The sequence below is a fragment of the Ictalurus punctatus genome, chromosome 14 (assembly GCF_001660625.3).
Source record: "Ictalurus punctatus breed USDA103 chromosome 14, Coco_2.0, whole genome shotgun sequence".
NCBI lineage: Eukaryota > Metazoa > Chordata > Actinopteri > Siluriformes > Ictaluridae > Ictalurus > Ictalurus punctatus.
Window position 1 is genome coordinate 8,811,165 of NC_030429.2, and position 18,072 is coordinate 8,829,236.

The window sequence follows — 18,072 nt, forward strand, 5'->3', positions numbered from 1 at the left end:
AGTGTTAAGGACTGAATCGAGCAGTGAGTGATTTCCTTATCTGTCCATGATATCTGTGGCTTGTGTAGTTGCATCCAAGGGACCCCCAGAAGATGATGTGGTGTATAGAGGTCACAGTGACTAGGAAGGAGATGTGCTCTTGGTGCAATGCACTGACTTGGAGGAGGAGGGGCTGGGTACAGAGTATGATGGTGCCATCACCAGTGGGTCCTCCATCAGTAGCGTGGATGAGTAGAGGGCTTGCATGGGTTCCAGCTGACCGTTTATATTTGGGAAGGTTCCGCTTCCCCTGAGTGGTGGCCGGTTATGGAGCAGGTGATCAAGACATATGGAGAGATCGATCAGAGAATCAAGAGTCAGTTAGTCGTCTCAGCATGTCATCTCAGTGAGGATTTCAAGACTCAGACTCTGATGAAATGCCGCTTTGAGGGCAGGTTCATTCCACCTGCTACCTCCAGCAAGAGTGTGGAATTCCAGTGCATACTCGGACCCTCTCTAATTATTCCCTGATTTCTTTCCCTTCAGGTGAATGGTCAAAGACATGTTGAGACAGCTCAATGATCCAGTCATAGGAGGTCAGTTGTTCGCCTGCTTGAAACCACACTGCTCTATCCCAGGTTAAAGCTTTGCCAGGGAGGAGGCTAAGAAATAACGCAATTTTTTTGCTGCTCCATTAACCTCTGTAGGCAAAATACAGTGAGCATTGCAGCAGAAACCCTTTACATTAACAAGTTTCACCTTTAAACTTATCGGACAGGGAAATTAGTGAGCTTACACCAATGTAGATGGGCATGATGTAGCAGTGGCAGAGTTCAGTCAAGCATTGGCGGCGCTCTCCCACCAGTTGTCGATGTGATGCCACAATGTTTAGCCAGTCATACTCTCCTGCTGCACCCATAGTGCTGGTAATCTGTCATAAAGTAGACGCTGAAGCGAATGCAAATACAGTTTAGCATTTTATTAAAAGGAACTGGAAAATAAATCCAAAACATTAAGCGAAGACATAGACAGGAGACAAAAAGGTCAGGCGATCAGCAAACAATAATCTCGAGCAAATCCAAAATGCAAAAGCCAGATAGTAAAACACGATCGAAAGTAGAATATTAACACACAGAATAAAAGGAGCATTCTTTGGCATTGAGTGGTTGTTTTTGAGTCCTTCATCTAGTGACGGGTCTAACTGGATACTGATGTGCATGATTAGAAGGCAGGTGACTGTGAACATGACAAAGTACATTTGGAATTTTGGAAATTTGGTCAGGGGCAGTCATGTTGGTAGGCCTCAGTGTGTTCTGGGAAAGTGTTGACCTGACACTTGACATTGTGTTGATCCTCATCATTGGACTGCTGTCTCTGTCCTCAGTGGATGTCTTTGTCAGCACACTTTGGAGGGCTGAAACACAGTAACATAATCATCACACACACATAAAATAAAACTGAGATCTTAAAAAATAACCGTATACTAAAAAGGAAATTACTTTTATTGGCTACTTAAGTGACACGATCTCAACCAGACTGATGCAGAATAATTCCACCTGTTGAACCACATCAGTCTTACCTTTAAGTTTCCAAGGGGATATCTTTAAAGTCTATAGAACCTTCCATGGATTTCATTTTTCTTAAGTACCATTGGCACTGACAAAATGGTAAGTTTTGTGAAGCCCCACAGTTGTACCTGTACACAAAAGTCAATTTATAACCATATACTGTTCTAATATTTAGTCATAAATCTGTGAAAAAAATGGATTGAAATATACTGAAAGGAACATACATGCAAACATACAAATGCAGTGTATTTAATTCAATGATCATTTGAGAAATGGAGTTTTATATGGTAATATTAATGTGTTTATTTTAATACATTATTGTTTCTATAATATCAACATCATTAAATGTAACTATAAATGGATAACAATGGATAGAGTGTGCCATTCTTTAATAAACACTAACAAATAAATACATTTTTTATTGCTGTGGTGTGCAAGAAATAAAACATGGCCGGGCAAGCTGTTTATAGAAAAATAATCAGCTTCAGTCTAGCAATAGCATCAATCCATTCCATTACTGATTATATTTCTATAACAGCACACCCTCATATATTTTACTCCTTATGTTAATAATTTCAAACATTTATTATTTCTAGCCCATGTTACACATATGTTAACTGAAGCTTTTGCCTTGGATCTGCATGATTTTATGCATTGTGCTGCTATCATATGATTGGCTGAATTGATAATTGCATGAATGTGCCGGTCCATAAGTGTTCCTAATAAAACATGTAATTTACAGATGTATCAACAGGGTATGATGAACCTACTGAATATATATAATTGAAATCTGAGGTCACTTACTGGACTGTAGGTGGCATGTTCACATAGTGAGGATTCTGCCATAGCAGAATGTTTTTCTGCTGTTCAGCACTGTCAGAACATAGAGAGAGAGAGAGAGATTGAGATTGAGAGATTAGACCAAATCTCTTTGTGAACTATTCTGCAGAGTTCTACAAAGTATACCTGTATTATATGTAGGCATCCTGGGAAAACTTTCCATGTGGTCATTTATATACAATGGAGGAAAATATTTATTCAGTAATATTCACTTTTATTTTTGTTATTCAACATACAGTGGGGGAAATAAGTATTGGACGTGTCAACATTTTTTTCAGTAAATATATTTCCAATGAGGTTATTCACATGAAATTTTCAGGACTTTAATGTTGTGAATTCTTTATATTTGTGGATTTCTTGAGTTAATACTGATGTCTGGTGAAAATTTCATGTGAATAACCTCATTGGAAATATATATACTGAAAAAAATGTTGATGCTTCCAATACTTATTTCCCTCTCTGTACTTACATACATACAGTATATATCCACTTCAAATTTATACACATTTTCTTTTGACAATTGTTCATAAATGTGAACAAAAAAAGGATGTATTCATAAAATCCTCAAAAAGTTTAATGTATTTTGTTAATATTTATAAGTACAGAGTCAAGACATTATGGGTTTAAACTTGAAGTGTATAAATGCACTGGAAGTATATTGAGCACCAAAAACCAAAGTGTCTGAATATTTATTACCCCCTTACTGTACAGCTCTGAAAACTACTGACTTTCCTCAACTGAAATATACATATCTTTTGCATGGATCTTAACCACAATAAAGTTATAACATTTTATACAACGATGTTTGAATCCTCGAATCTGATTGGCCAGAAGGTGTGCATTATTTTGTGTAATAGCAAGGATTGGACAGTAGTTCAGACTGTAACACAAATGATAGGTTTATATTAATGCACTTGTTCTAATACATTATTGTTTCTATAGTAACAGCTCATACACAGGGACTTGTACAACGGACATGCCACATAATCTAGACTAATAATAAATGGATTAAAAAGCATGTTGTGATTTAACAAAGTAAAACATATGATCATTGTAGGAGGCATTTATTTAATGTTTATGGAAGTAGTCTCAGGTGTAAGCACTTTGAACACTTAAAGTTTCTCAACACAGGAAAGCCTTTAGGGCTTTCTATTGAGACAGACGGGAGGGAGGGGACATTTGACAACATAGAATCTAATTATAAACAGTTACATTAATATCATTAATAAGTGTAACATCATAATCGTTGGCAAGTTGCTATGATATAAATGGAGTAACACATAAAAAACTTTGCTGTTTTTCAATAAGAATGGACTTAACACTCTACTGCATGTCATGCCACACCCATGGCATGTCCTTACTTCATGGCTATCCCCAAAAGTGAAAAGGGAGAAAATTGCATGATGATTTAATTCCAGCTGCAGCACAGGGGCAGCACAGACACAGAAATTGATCAAGCTTAGTATATCTCTTTATGGCGCATAGCTATACAACAGCTTAATCAAAGTGTGGTACTCACTGTATGCAGTTAGCACACTTAGCTGACTGTTTTTAATGTTTTGTTTGTTAAAATGGCTTCTAACATACAGTAACATAATCTTTGCAAGTAGATACTCTAGCCTAGGCAGGTTTTATATATCACTTTGTTGATATATTTTTATGGTTTCTTAAAAGCGATGTGTCAAAGTATGTGATCTGCAAAATAAAACAAGCTTGCTTTGTTTGTTGGCCAGAATTCACCCAATGTGACATCCATTGGGTCTTCGCCAGCTACCACAAGTATTCTAATATTTCCACTGCGTGTTTAAAGACAAAATGATCTAATACACATCCATTCTACTGATGGACCTGCTCCCACCTATGGCATTTTAATTTGCTTATACACACTAAGCATGTTGACTTGGTCTGTTAAATTTGCAAATACAACACAGCATTGAAGTACGTTAATAATTTTTTAATGCTTATTTTATATTATAATAACGAAAATTTTTCTTGTATTTCCTCATTTGTAAGTTGCTTTGGATAAAAAACACCTAACAAATCCCTAAAAAAACAACAACCTTACTCTGCGCACTTGCTTCTTCTGGAACTCAATTAATGGATCTTGTATTGTAGCACTACTTGTATTGTACCCCGCTTGTTATATCGCTTTGCTTGTATTTTCTCATTTGTTTGTCGCTTTGGATAAAAGTGTCTGCTAAATGAATAAATGTAATGTAAATGTATGATATAATCAGATAATAATGGGCAGCCTGGGAAAACTATTCATTTAGTCAAATTCTGACATTCTGTAGCCTATTATATACAGTGGGGGGGGATAAGTGTTCAGAGACTTTTGTTTTTGTCATTTAATATACTTCCAGCACATACAGTGCATCTCCTTCAAATTTATACACATAATGTCCTTTGACCTTGTACAGAAAAAGTATGTAGTCATGAGCATGCAGAAAGGAATATTTGTTGTTGTTGTTAATAATTACAAAGTCAGCAGACATTATGTGTGTAAATTTGAGGTCTATATATGCACTGGACATATATTAAATAATGAAAATCAAAGTGTTCAAATACTTAGCTCTGAAAACAACAAACTTTCCTCAACTGAAATACCTTCCTCTTTTGCATGACTCTTAAACCATAAGTAAAAGTTCTAACTTTTTAAAATGTGCTTACCACCAAAAGTGAAAAGGGAGAAAATTGCATGACAGTTTCAGTCTAACTGTGGCGCAATAGCCGCACAGACATTTTGATATCCGGCTTCTCATTACAAAAGGAACTGATTGTATAGGCATATGTCTGTTTATAGCATGTAGCTACATGTTAAAATGGCTTCTAACATGCAGTAACATAATCTTTGCGAGCAGATACTGTAGCCTAGGCAAGTTTAAAAAAATACATAAAAACATTTCTACATCATTTTGTTGATATATATTTTTATGGTTTCTTCAAGTCGATGTGTCAAAGTATGTGATCGGCAAAATAAAACAAGCTTACTTTGTTTGTTGGCCAGAATTCACCCAATGTGACGTCCATTGGGTTTTCGCCAGCCACCACAAGTATTCTAATATTTCCACTGCGTGTTTAAAGACAAACTGATCTGACACACACCCTTTCAACTGTAGGACCTACACCCACCGATGGCATTTTAATTTGCCTATACACGCTAAGTATGGTGACATAGTCTGTTAAATTTGCAAATACAACACAGCATTAAAGTACATTAATAATTTTTTTATGCTTATTTTATATTATTATAACAATAAGTTTGCTGTATTTCCTCATTTGTAAGTCGCTTTGGATAAAAGTGTTTGCTAAATGAATAAATGTAAACGTAATGTAAATGTATGATATAATCAGATAATAATAACAATTTAATTGCTTGGAATATAAAGTGCATACTCTCATGTAAATTATACATGCTTATTTCAGATTTATATAAATGATAAAATACACCCTAACCATGCATTTGATGTAAATAAGGATTGCCTATTATCAAGAGCTTTTTGTGTCCTTAACTAGTCCCTATTGTCTCCATTACTGTATATGAATATACATCTATAGCTGTGATTTGGGTGTTAGAATGCCTTTATAAAGTTTTAAGGCTGTTTGGAGGTAATACTGAGTTTAGTGGAATATTACTGGAGGTTCTCATTTCAAAGCTCCTTTAATGGAATAGAGCAATGGCATGTCAAGTTGTGTAGTTAAAAGGAAGTGTAGTCGTGAGGAAAATCTATAACCTGGGTATACTGGAAAACTTTCATGTCATGTTTTATTCCTTACATACATTTCTGCTTCTAAAATAAAATAAAAATGATTGAAAAAAAAAAAATATTCACAAGATACAATACTTACAACCTGTAACTGGAAATGAATTTGAATAAGGAATTTGAATACTTTTACTACCTCTGTTACTTATAGATTGTTAACATGAAAATGACAACATCAACAAAAAAAGTCTTACCTCATGGATTATTGAGGAAGAGGGTTCTGTTGTTATTTAATGCCTCTTCATTTAGCTGTGTGTAAAGCCAAGGTTTTTCTCCAGTGTTAAAGGTAACACTTCTGATGTTAGCTCTCATCATGTGACATTTTTCTGACTGTATAAGTAAAACCTGATTGGGTTCCTTTGTCAGCTGCCAACTCTTTAACCAATAGCTATTTTGTTGGTCCCGTCATGGCCAAAAGTATTGTCAGTGACATAAATTTTGTGTTTTGCAAAGTTTGCTGTTTCAGTAGTTGTAGATAATTTTTTTCACATTTCTATGGTATACTGGAAATCAATGATGCACATTTAATAAGTTTTAAAGGCTTTTATTGGCAAAAAAAAAAAATTCAATAAATGCAAAGAGTCAATATTCACAGTGTTGACTTGTTCTTCATAACCTCTGTATTTCGCTCTGGCATGCTGGATATCAGCTTATGGGCCAAATCCTGACTGATGGTGATCCATTCTTGCCTTATTACTGCTCGGAGTTGATCACAATTTGTGGACTTGACCACAGGTTTTCTATGGGATTAAGATCCGGGGAGTTGCCTGGCCATGGATCCAAAATTTCAATGTAATGATCTCCGAGCCACTTCATTATCACTCTTGCCTTGTGACATGGTTCTCCATCACGCTGGAAAATGCACGGATCATCACCGAATTGCTCCTTGATCGTTGGGAGAAGTTGCTCTTGCAGGACATTTTGATAGTATTGTTTATTCATGGCAGTGTTTTGGGGCATAATTGTGAGAGAACCCACTCCCTTGGATGAAAAGCAACCTCACACATGGTCTCAGGATGCTTCACTTTTGGCATGACACAGGACTCATGGTAGCGTTCACCTTTTCTTCTCCAGACAATCGATTTTCCAGATGTCCCGAACAGTCGGAAGGGGGCTTCATCGGAGAAAATAACTTTGCACCAGTCTTCTGCTGTCCAATCTTTGTACTTCCTGCAGAATGTCAGTCTGTCCTGACTGATGTCTGTCTGATGTTTTTCTTGGAAAGAAGGGGCTTCTTTGCTGCCCTTCTTGACACCAAGCTGTTGTCCAAAATCAGATGCACTCTCATCCACCTGTTGCCAATATTGAGCAAGCTCTGCACTGGTGGTGACACGATTCCATAGCTGACTCCTCGGGAGGAGACGATCCTGGAACTTGCTGGACACTCTGGGATGTCAGTTGACAGTTGAACCTCTCTCTTTGAAGTTCTTAATGATCCGGTAAATGGTTCTTTCAGGTGCAATATTCTTTGCAGAAGTTTCTTTGCATGTGAGGCCATTTTGATGCAAAGTGATGATGGCTGCACGTCTTTCTTTGGGGGTAACCATTGCTAACACAAGAACACAATGATTGGAAGCACTTCTTCCTTACTTTTATAGCAATCAGTCTGCTCTTACAATCTGCTCTTATAATCAGAATGATAGTGATTTCACCTGTGTAGTACCCGTTGACACTTTCCCATATGCTGATGATGTGATTAGTGAAATGGTGTTAGCTGGTCATTTTGTGCCAGGGCTAAAAAAAACTATGAAATTTGAGCTTTTGTGATAAAGTAATTTTATTTGGGCCAACGAAGCTTTTTGCATCACTCTGCACAATAATCTAGAAACAATGTGAATCAACACCACAACAACTGAAGCAGCAAACTTGTGCAACACACAAAATTGATGTCACTGCCAATACTTTTGGTGGGCTGTACACACATTTATATACATACTATTACACCTAGGGGCAATTTGGAGTTGCCAGTGCCATGTTTTTTGGAGGTGGGAGGAAATTGGAGAACTGGACACTGGAGAATCTGTTTGCATTTTGTTAAGTTTCATACAAATTAGGTCATAAGAAAAGGTGTGCACTCTAAGGGTACATTTACACGACAACGGTGTACTAAAAACAGAAAAGTTTTTCCTTTGCGTTTTTGAAATGTTTTGCGTATAGATGACAACGTTGTCCCCGTTATCCCCGTTCACCCGAATATGCGAAAACGACTAAAAACGCTGTATTATGCATGCCATGCCAGTAGTTGGCGATGTCACTTGTAAAGAAAAACTATGCGCCTGCGCACATAAGCATTCACACCAACCTGTCCGCCATATTAATTGAAAATTATTCATTGTCATTGTGAAAACTCGAACAGGAATTGTGAAAACTCACTCTTGTCAAGCATAAAGTTTGCGTTTTCAGGCCCCAAAATACTGTTGTTGTGTAAACAACCCCTAAGCCTTTTTGGGGAAGGAAAATTAGGGGCCATTTACACGACGACATTTTCAAGTAAAAATAAAAACTTTTTATGTGTTTTAGCTGTTCGTTTACACGACAATGGCGTTTCGGGGCCTGAAAACGCAAACTTTTGAAAACGGGTTTCAAAGTACAAGTTTTTGAAAGCAATGGCTTTATCATCTCCGTGTAAACGTACAAAAACGAGAATCTGCGAAAACGATGACGTCATGCGCATGTGTATTACGTGTTCAGTCTATAGGTATGTGCGTAAGGACTTCAAAACAACGTGCGAGATATTCAAAACTATACAGGACTGTGTTTGGCTGCTCAAGAATTTGAGTTTGGAGTATAGCTGTATCCTTTTAATGTTAATAAAATATAGAAAGCAGACTGACTGCATGGGACTCAATATATTCACTATTTCGATTTTTTCAGTATTTAAAAATGAACAAGCTTTGTTAACAGATTTCTGACCTGGAGCACAAAAAAAGCTAAAAGATGAAGACAGAAAAATCCATTTCCACATTGAAAAACATTTATGCACATTTCATGTACATAAAATTATAATACATTAGGGATGTCTCAGCATTTATTAACCAAGAAAAATAAGCCGGATCTATGGGTGACAAGCATGTTTTCACAATTCTTTATGACAATGAATAATTTTCCAAGTCTAACTATCGAGATTCTAAGTAACTGGAGATTTTTTTCGTACTCCACATAGATCATAAACCATTGAAATCATTATTTTGTTTCTTATCCAGAAAAACCACAGCTCCCCTGTTTACTTGTATTTGTTTATAGGACAGTCTTGCCCGGATCAATATGGCGGACACGTTGACGTGAATGCTTATGTGCACAGGTGTGTAGTGTTTCTTTAAGTGACATCACCATCTACTGGCCTGGCATGCGTAATACAGTATTTTTAGTTGTTTTCACGGATCCGTGTGAACGGGGATCGTTTAGACTACATTGTCGTCTGTATGGATAACGTTTAAAAAAAAACGCAAGGGAAAAACATTTCCATTTTTAGTACACCGTTGTCGTGTAAACATACCCTTAGAAAAGTACTCCGTTAACAGACTTTATATAAATAAGATTTCTAAAAGCCTATTAAAATTACGTACAATAATATATATATATATATTTGTTACATTAAAAAGTTATTTTAGGTTTTATATTTGTTTTATATGCTGAATGAAGTTAGAGCAGGAGAGAAACTGAACTGTGTTGCACTGAATCCACAGGATCCTGCTAGATTCAGTTAGGAGTCATGTTCTTATTACAGTTATAGCAATGGCAAATGTTATGTGGGCCAAAAGTGGCCCGGTAATAAGAATACAAACTTTTTACACTCTGGTCCTGAAAAATCAGAGTCCAAAACACTCTGGGGTTTCCCTTTTTCACACTTCAATGTACCTCTCAAAGTCAACAAAGCAGATTCACAACGTGGCAATGCTGCCATCTCATGCTGGGATCAGACACTGTATGAAACCTTTTTTCCTTCTTCATCAAAATGAAAGTGTTCTTTAATAAAGGAAATCAATCAATTTTGTACACAGATTGAAGACATGCTGGTAAAATGTAGTGAACATCCAAATAGCAAAATGTAAAACCCCTACTCAGCAATAACATAGTTTGTGTAGATAGTAAGCCATTCCAGTGAAACAGAAATTGGAGAAATACAGAGATGCAGAAATAACAAATAAATATTAAATAATAAAAACATTATGTCATTATTATCATTAATACATTACAAGCAATACAAACAACATAGGCCTAAAATGTGAAGGCTGATACAGCATACAGAATGATTGTTTACGATATCTTTCATTCATTGCTGGTCTGACCAGAAAGGTATGAACATTCATCATCATAATTCATGACCCAAATTATGTGATGAATATGCACTGGATTGACTGATGCAATTCATTTAAATGGTAATAAACATAGTGTCCTGCTTCTTTAGCAGTACAGGTCATAAGGCACACAAATGTAGCAGAATGTACGTCAGTATTACAGTGTATTACCAAAGTATGTTAATTTTGTAAAATAATGGTTAACTATTAGTACATGATAAATTTGGCAAAGTGATCTCATTGGTGCACTTTTGGAGAACTGAAACAACGTTACATTCAACAAATTTAACTGAATTGTTTGTCAGTTGCATCTGTGTATGTGCATAATAATAGTAATAATAATAGTAGTAATAATAATAATAATAATAATAATAATAATAATAATAACAATGTTTTGTATGATTTGCCCTAAGACAGTCTTCTTGCTATTGTATTGATCCTCATCTTTGGTATCTGTCCTCAGTGGATGTCTTTGTTGGCACTTTGGAGGCCTGAAACACAGCAACATGATCATTACATGACCAGAAAGTGAAATTGAAAAGTAAGTATAAAATAAAATAATGAGTTTTAAGGTAAGATTATTATTGGCTGCTTAAGTGATACAATCTGAACCAGATTCACAATATTTCCACCTGCCTATCCACATTTGTCTTACCTTTTACCATTCCATAGGAGAATCTTTGAATTCCATAGGAGCATCTTTGAATTCCACGGCGCTTTCCATGGAGTTTTTTCTTAGAAAAAACTGACACTGACTGATTGAGGGCACTGATAGATAACGTGAAGCCCCATAGGTGTACCTGTTACAAAATAAGATAAAATAAAACAAGTTACATCATAACCATAAACAAATGTTTAACCATAATCTTATGAGAAAGTTGACTGAAATATTTGGAAAGAAACATGCCCAAATACACTCTGCTTACTCTGAGCTCAAATGCAGCCTGGTGTGAATTTAAATCCTTATCGAATAATATTAATCATTTGAGCCAAGAGGATAATTAATTGTTTTGTCACGTCTGTATTCATTTGACAAATGGAGATTTGTCAAATAAGATATTTCTATTGTTTAAAAGCATGTGCTGTTGAATTCTCTATTCTGATTGGTCAGACGGTTTTGATTCATTTTCTATAACAGCAGCTCTGGCAAAAGATCTAGCTGCAAGACTAATCGCAGGTCTATTTTATTGCAGTCGTTCTAAAATGTATTGTAATGTGAAAGCTCCACAACAACAGTTTTTAAAAGATGTGTAATTGTTGATACGGTCAAGTTTTCTGTGAGGGGATGATTATTTAGCATTTTTGGAAGCAGTCTTCAATATCCAAAGAGATAAAGCTGTAATTTATTTCTGGTGCATGAATTCTTCAGGACAGATGGCTTTGTGGTTTCTCAGTAACATGATAAGCTGCATTTGTGTCTAACTTCAAGATAGACAAAACAAGAGATGCTTGTGAAGGAACAACTGTTTATATCTGCTAGAAACATTCCACAACTTTAAATCCAACTATAAATGGATAAAAAAAAAGTATCCATCATGACATTCCTTAATAAACAAACCCTTTGTTAGTTAACAAATTGTTGTGGTATTAGAAGAATAAAACATGTTACAGGAATATGTAATAGATGTTCTAGAAAATGAATCTGCTTCAGGGTGGTAACAGCATCACACCACCCTGTTGTTGATTATTTTACTATAACAGCACAGCTTTTGTGTTTTGATACTTACTTCAGAGATGTCAGTTTAACATTGAATATTTATAGCCCATATTACACATATGCACTCCGTTGGACATGGGGCGTTCCAATAATACTGATATTTATTATAACAGCACTCTTACAGTTCACTGTTTGCATCACTCTGCATCACTTGTTTGTGTTAGCTGCATCAAAAATCAAATTCTTGCAATTGTGTGTTAAACTGAAGCCATTAGTTCAGTTACTATGGTCTGTCATTTTGTCTATGCATTGCATATCACACCCTTGCTGTTAATCAGCAATTAATGAATATCAGCGAGGGTGTGACTATCTGCGTCATTCAGCCATTGACCTCATGCCTACGTCCGAGTCACAGTCATGATAATATTCAGTACAACAGCACACTACAACCTACTGTATTTGATACTAGGTTTCTAAAGGATTTCAACTTTTCGGAATAAAAAAATTGTCAGTTGTAAGGGTTTCCCTAGAAGGAAAAAACAAAGAACTCTCAATGGTGTATAAATGTATAAATAAAGTATACATTTAATGTAGTGTTAGTCACCCATTAACAAGCAAATACAGCCCCGCAGATGGCTTTTAGTGGTGTTTAGACAAATGGTGGAACTTCCAGCTTAGTACACCTAAATCTACTTGTATTATTCAGAAGAGCTGCAGGAAATTGGCTTTTTTTTATTGTCCAATATTTTATTTAATCATTTTGTATGACGTGAGTGTATATGCTTTTGAAGCTCATGTATAATTCACCCATGGACTGTCATTCAAATGAAGGTTAGCTATGTAACAAATGCTTAGCCTTCAGTCAACTCATAGTCAGATAATTAGCAGGAGAATCAATATTAAACCTCATCCATGGCCAAAAGACCTAAAGAGAATAGGTTGGCCTTGCTCTCTTTGTGGAAATCATGTAATTATTCTCTCTTCTGTTGAAAATGGTGACACTGGCCAGTCATGGGTTTTTGTGGGCTCATATATATGGAATATGACAGTTAGTGTCTCCTCCAAGGACGTTTGGCAGCCCTGAGAGTTCAAATCCCCGCGTTGTCTCAGTACAACAGTTGGACCCTTCAGCAAGTCTCTTAATTAACCCTCAATTGCTCAGGATGTTTGGATTATAACTCTGCTTCATTTGCCGGGCAAATCACCATGAACAATTATTCATATCTCCTATTGCCATCATTTAAAGTTACACTGTTCACATGTCTACCCAGTGAAACTGAATATGAAATTTGTTAGATGATTTTCTGTAAATATTTGTACTATACAGTCACCAACACTTTTTAGGAACACCATATTAATGCTGTGTAGGACCTCCCGTTTGCTTTTAGAACAGGTTGAATTCGTCATGACATGGATTTCACAAGCTGTTGGAAACTTTCCTTTGAGATTCTTTAAGATTGGGAGTTGACATGATTGCATCACATAATTAATTTAATAAATTTTTCAGCTGTCCATTCATACCGTGAATCTTCCATTCTACCACATCCCAAAGTGCTCTACATGGATGCAGGTGACTGCATCTGGTGACTGGGGAGGCCACTGAAGTACACTGAACTCATCATTATGTTCATGGATTTTTGTAACATGGCACATTATCATTCTTGATATAGTAATTAAAAGATCATTTGGATACACGTGGTCAGTAACAATACTCAGATAGGCTGTTCTATTCAAACAATGCTCAATTTGTATTAAGGGGCTCAATGTGTGCCAAGAACACCTTCCCCATTACACCCAAAACCATGACACCACCAGCAGCAGCCTAAACAACTGACACAGTGCAGGTTGATCTATGGATTCATACTGCTGATGCCAAATGACCTTAACCCTACAGTGTCACAGCAGAAATCAAAGTTCTTCAGACCAGCGGATTTTCCCCCAATTTTCTATTGTTCAATTTCTCTTCCCCGTGTAGCATCAGATTCTTGTTCTTGGCTGACAAAAGTGGAGCCAGATGTGGTCTTCTGCCATTGTAGCCAATATGCCTCACAGTTCAACATGTTGTGCTTTCTGAGATGCTTTTCTGCTCACCACGGTTGTAATGAATGTTTATTTGAGCTACCGTAGCATTCCAGTCCGCTCAGACCAATCTAGCCATTCTCCTCTGACCTCTCTCATCAACAAGGTATTTCAGCCTGCAGGACATCTGGATGCCACTGTATTTATATATATATATATATATATATATATATATATATATATATATATATATATATATATATATATATCACAATTCAGTGAAAACTCTAGAGACCACTGTGTGTAAATATGCCTGGAGATCAGCTGTTTCTGAAATACTCAAAGCAGCCCATCTGTTACCAACATCCATACCATGGTAAAGTCACAGAAATCAAATTTTTTCCTCATTCTGACATTTGTAAAAATTAACTGAGCGTTTGAACTGCATCGGCAGTATTTTATGCATTGTGCTGCTGGCACGTGATTGGATGATTGGATGATTGTGTGAATGTGCAGGTATTCAAGTGTTCCTAAAATAGTGTCCAGTGAGTCAATAGAACACATCATCATCATGCATCATCAGGATACGATACTGGATATATTTCATTGAAACGGGGGGTCACTTACTGGTCTGCATGTGATGAGTTGACATTGTGAGGATTCTGCCCCAACAGAACTTTTTGATGCTGTTCAGTACTGTCAGAACGGGTGGAGAGAGAGAGAGAGAGAGAGAGAGAGAGAGAGAGAGAGAGAGAGAGAGAGAGAGAGATTAGACCAAATCTCTGTGTGAACTGTACTGCAGAGTTCTACAGAGTATATCTGTGTATTATATGTGGGCAGCCTGGGAAAACTATTCATGTAGTCAAATTCTGACATTCTGTAGCCTATTATATACAGTGTGTGTGTGTGTGTGTGTGTGGGGGGGGGGGGGGGGGGGGGGTTGGAATAAGTGTTCAGAGACTTTTGTTTTTGTCATTTAATATACTTCCAGCACATACAGTGCATCTCCTTCAAATTTATACACATAATGTCTTTTGACCTTGTACAGAAAAAGTATGTAGTCGTGAGCATGCAGAAAGGAATGTTTGTTGTTGTTGTTAATAATTACAAAGGCAGCAGACATTATGTGTTTAAATTTGAGGTCTATATATGCACTGGACATATATTAAATAATGAAAATCAAAGTGTTCGAATACTTAGCTCTGAAAACAACAAACTTTCCTCAACTGAAATACATTCCTCTCTTGCATGACTCTTAAACCATAAGTAAAAGTTCTAACTTTTTAAAATGTGCTTACCACCAAAAGTGAAAAGGGAGAAAATTGCATGACAGTTTCAGTCTAACTGTGGCGCAATAGCCGCACAGACATTTTGATATCCGGCTTCTCATTACAAAAGGAACTGATTGTATAGGCATATGTCTGTTTATAGCATGTAGCTACATGTTAAAATGGCTTCTAACATGCAGTAACATAATCTTTGCGAGCAGATACTGTAGCCTAGGCAAGTTTAAAAAAATACATAAAAACATTTCTACATCATTTTGTTGATATATATTTTTATGGTTTCTTCAAGTCGATGTGTCAAAGTATGTGATCGGCAAAATAAAACAAGTTTACTTTGTTTGTTGGCCAGAATTCACCCAATGTGACGTCCATTGGGTTTTCGCCAGCCACCACAAGTATTCTAATATTTCCACTTTGTGTTTAAAGACAAACTGATCTGACACACACCCTTTCAACTGTAGGACCTACTCCCACCTATGGCATTTTAATTTGCCTATACACGCTAAGTATGGTGACATAGTCTGTTAAATTTGCAAATACAACACAGCATTAAAGTACATTAATAATTTTTTTATGCTTATTTTATATTATTATAACAATAAGTTTGCTGTATTTCCTCATTTGTAAGTCGCTTTGGATAAAAGTGTTTGCTAAATGAATAAATGTAAACATAATGTAAATGTATGATATAATCAGATAATAATAACAATTTAATTGCTTGGAATATAAAGTGCATACTCTCATGTAAATTATACATGCTTATTTCAGATTTATATAAATGATAAAATACACCCTAACCATGCATTTGATGTAAATAAGGATTGCCTATTATCAAGAGCTTTTTGTGTCCTTAACTAGTCCCTATTGTCTCCATTACTGTATATGAATATACATCTATAGCTGTGATTTGGGTGTTAGAATGCCTTTATAAAGTTTTAAGGCTGTTTGGAGGTAATACTGAGTTTAGTGGAATATTACTGGAGGTTCTCATTTCAAAGCTCCTTTAATAATATGGAGCAATGGCATGTCAAGTTGTGTAGTTAAAATTCATTGTGATGAAATTCTATAACTGGTACTGGAAAAATTTCCTATAACAACTTGCTCGGTCATGTTTTATTCCTTACATACATTTCAGCTTTAAAAAAAAAAGAGAGAAGATTTTCAAGATACACACAACCTGTGGTGAATTGGAATAAATAATTTGGATACTTTTACCACCTCTGTTACTGATATATTGTTAAAATGAAAGTTAGGAAAAATAAAAGGTCTTACCTCATGTTTTCAGAATGTAGGTTCTGCTGTTATTGAAAGCCCTTGTGTTTATCTGTGTGTAAATCCAAGCTTTCTCTCCGCAGTGTTTGTTGAAATGCTTTCTGTGAAACCTTTGACGTCATGTCTTATCACCTGATATTTTCCTGACGTTACAAGAAATACCTCATGAAGGCGTTCCTCTGCCAATTATCAACTCTTAAACAAATAACTATTGTTGATCTTGTTGTAACAAACTAAGCATCCAAACTAAGCTCTATATATTTTTAAATTGCTAATTATAATTTACTTCTATAGTTTTAATATAATTCTAATTTCATTCCATTGAATAATTATGTATTTCTCAAAAATATTAGATTGCAAAAGAGTCTTCAAATTAAAACAAAGCCACTGCTGTAATAAAATTATATTTATTCAACTTTGGAGTGAGATTGGATTTAAGAAATTAAATTATGGATTTCTTTCTCCTTTTATTGACTGGAATGTAAAAACAGGAAACACAGCTGGGAAATTTCACTGCTATCCATCATTAATTCAAACAAAGGTTTGTTAACGTAAAAATACAAGTCTGATTCTCCACATACACACTAGGCCAGCTATTATCACGTCATAATATGACCATGTGTTGTAGATAACATTGATTTCAATGCTGCACTGACAAACAAAAGCCTGCACTGACACGTCACTGGGTTCATGAATCTGCCTCCTTTAACATCATTTATCCAAATATTTGTGACATCTGGGAAAACTTGGGAAAACTTTCAAGCCCAGAGATGGAGACTGGTCTTATACAGCATGCACACACGCTCCAAACGACCATTAACTTAAACCATTTTTTTCACTGCACATTAACAAATATGCTGGACCAGGGGCAATTCTAGGATTTTAATTTGAGGGGGACTCAGCCCCCAATAAGAGTATGATTTTAAAAAATTATATTGTTTGACTACTAGGGTAGAGCTGCACTGTATACTAATCCACTATTCCATTGTATTCCACTGTATTGCATATATGGGAGTACTGCCAAATACAAGACTACCTGATTTGGTCTTCACTGTACAAACACGCACACACGCGCACACACACACACACACACACACACACACACGTTTCCTGTACAAGCACAAAATTTTACTGTTTGCATTTCTAAGCTCAAGTACAAACCTTAGAAACAGAAACTTTAAAACCATAAGGTGCTTTTCTGTTCACCACGGTTGTAAAGATTGATTATTTGCGTTACCATAGCCTTCCTATCAGCTTGAGCCAGTCTGGCCATTCTATACTGAGATTCTCAACAACAAGGCGTTTCTACCCTCAGAACTACATTTACAGACACCAACAACCCTGCCACGGTCAAAGTCACTGAGATGTTCTGATATTTTATGTGAACAT

General features: G+C 36.0%; 2 long non-coding RNA genes across 2 annotated transcripts; both read right to left on the reverse strand.

Moving 5' to 3' along the window:
• Positions 1–943: 943 nt before the first annotated feature.
• Positions 944–6,491, reverse strand: LOC108274513 (uncharacterized). The gene is made up of 4 exons (XR_001814486.2): positions 6,346–6,491; positions 2,352–2,420; positions 1,559–1,675; positions 944–1,393 (listed from the first exon to the last, which is right to left on the reverse strand). It is a non-coding gene; the product is annotated as an uncharacterized LOC108274513 (long non-coding RNA).
• Positions 6,492–10,101: 3,610 nt separating this feature from the next.
• On the reverse strand, positions 10,102–16,818 carry LOC108274479 (uncharacterized). The gene is made up of 4 exons (XR_001814478.3): positions 16,684–16,818; positions 14,753–14,821; positions 11,105–11,249; positions 10,102–10,940 (listed from the first exon to the last, which is right to left on the reverse strand). It is a non-coding gene; the product is annotated as an uncharacterized LOC108274479 (long non-coding RNA).
• Positions 16,819–18,072: the final 1,254 nt, after the last annotated feature.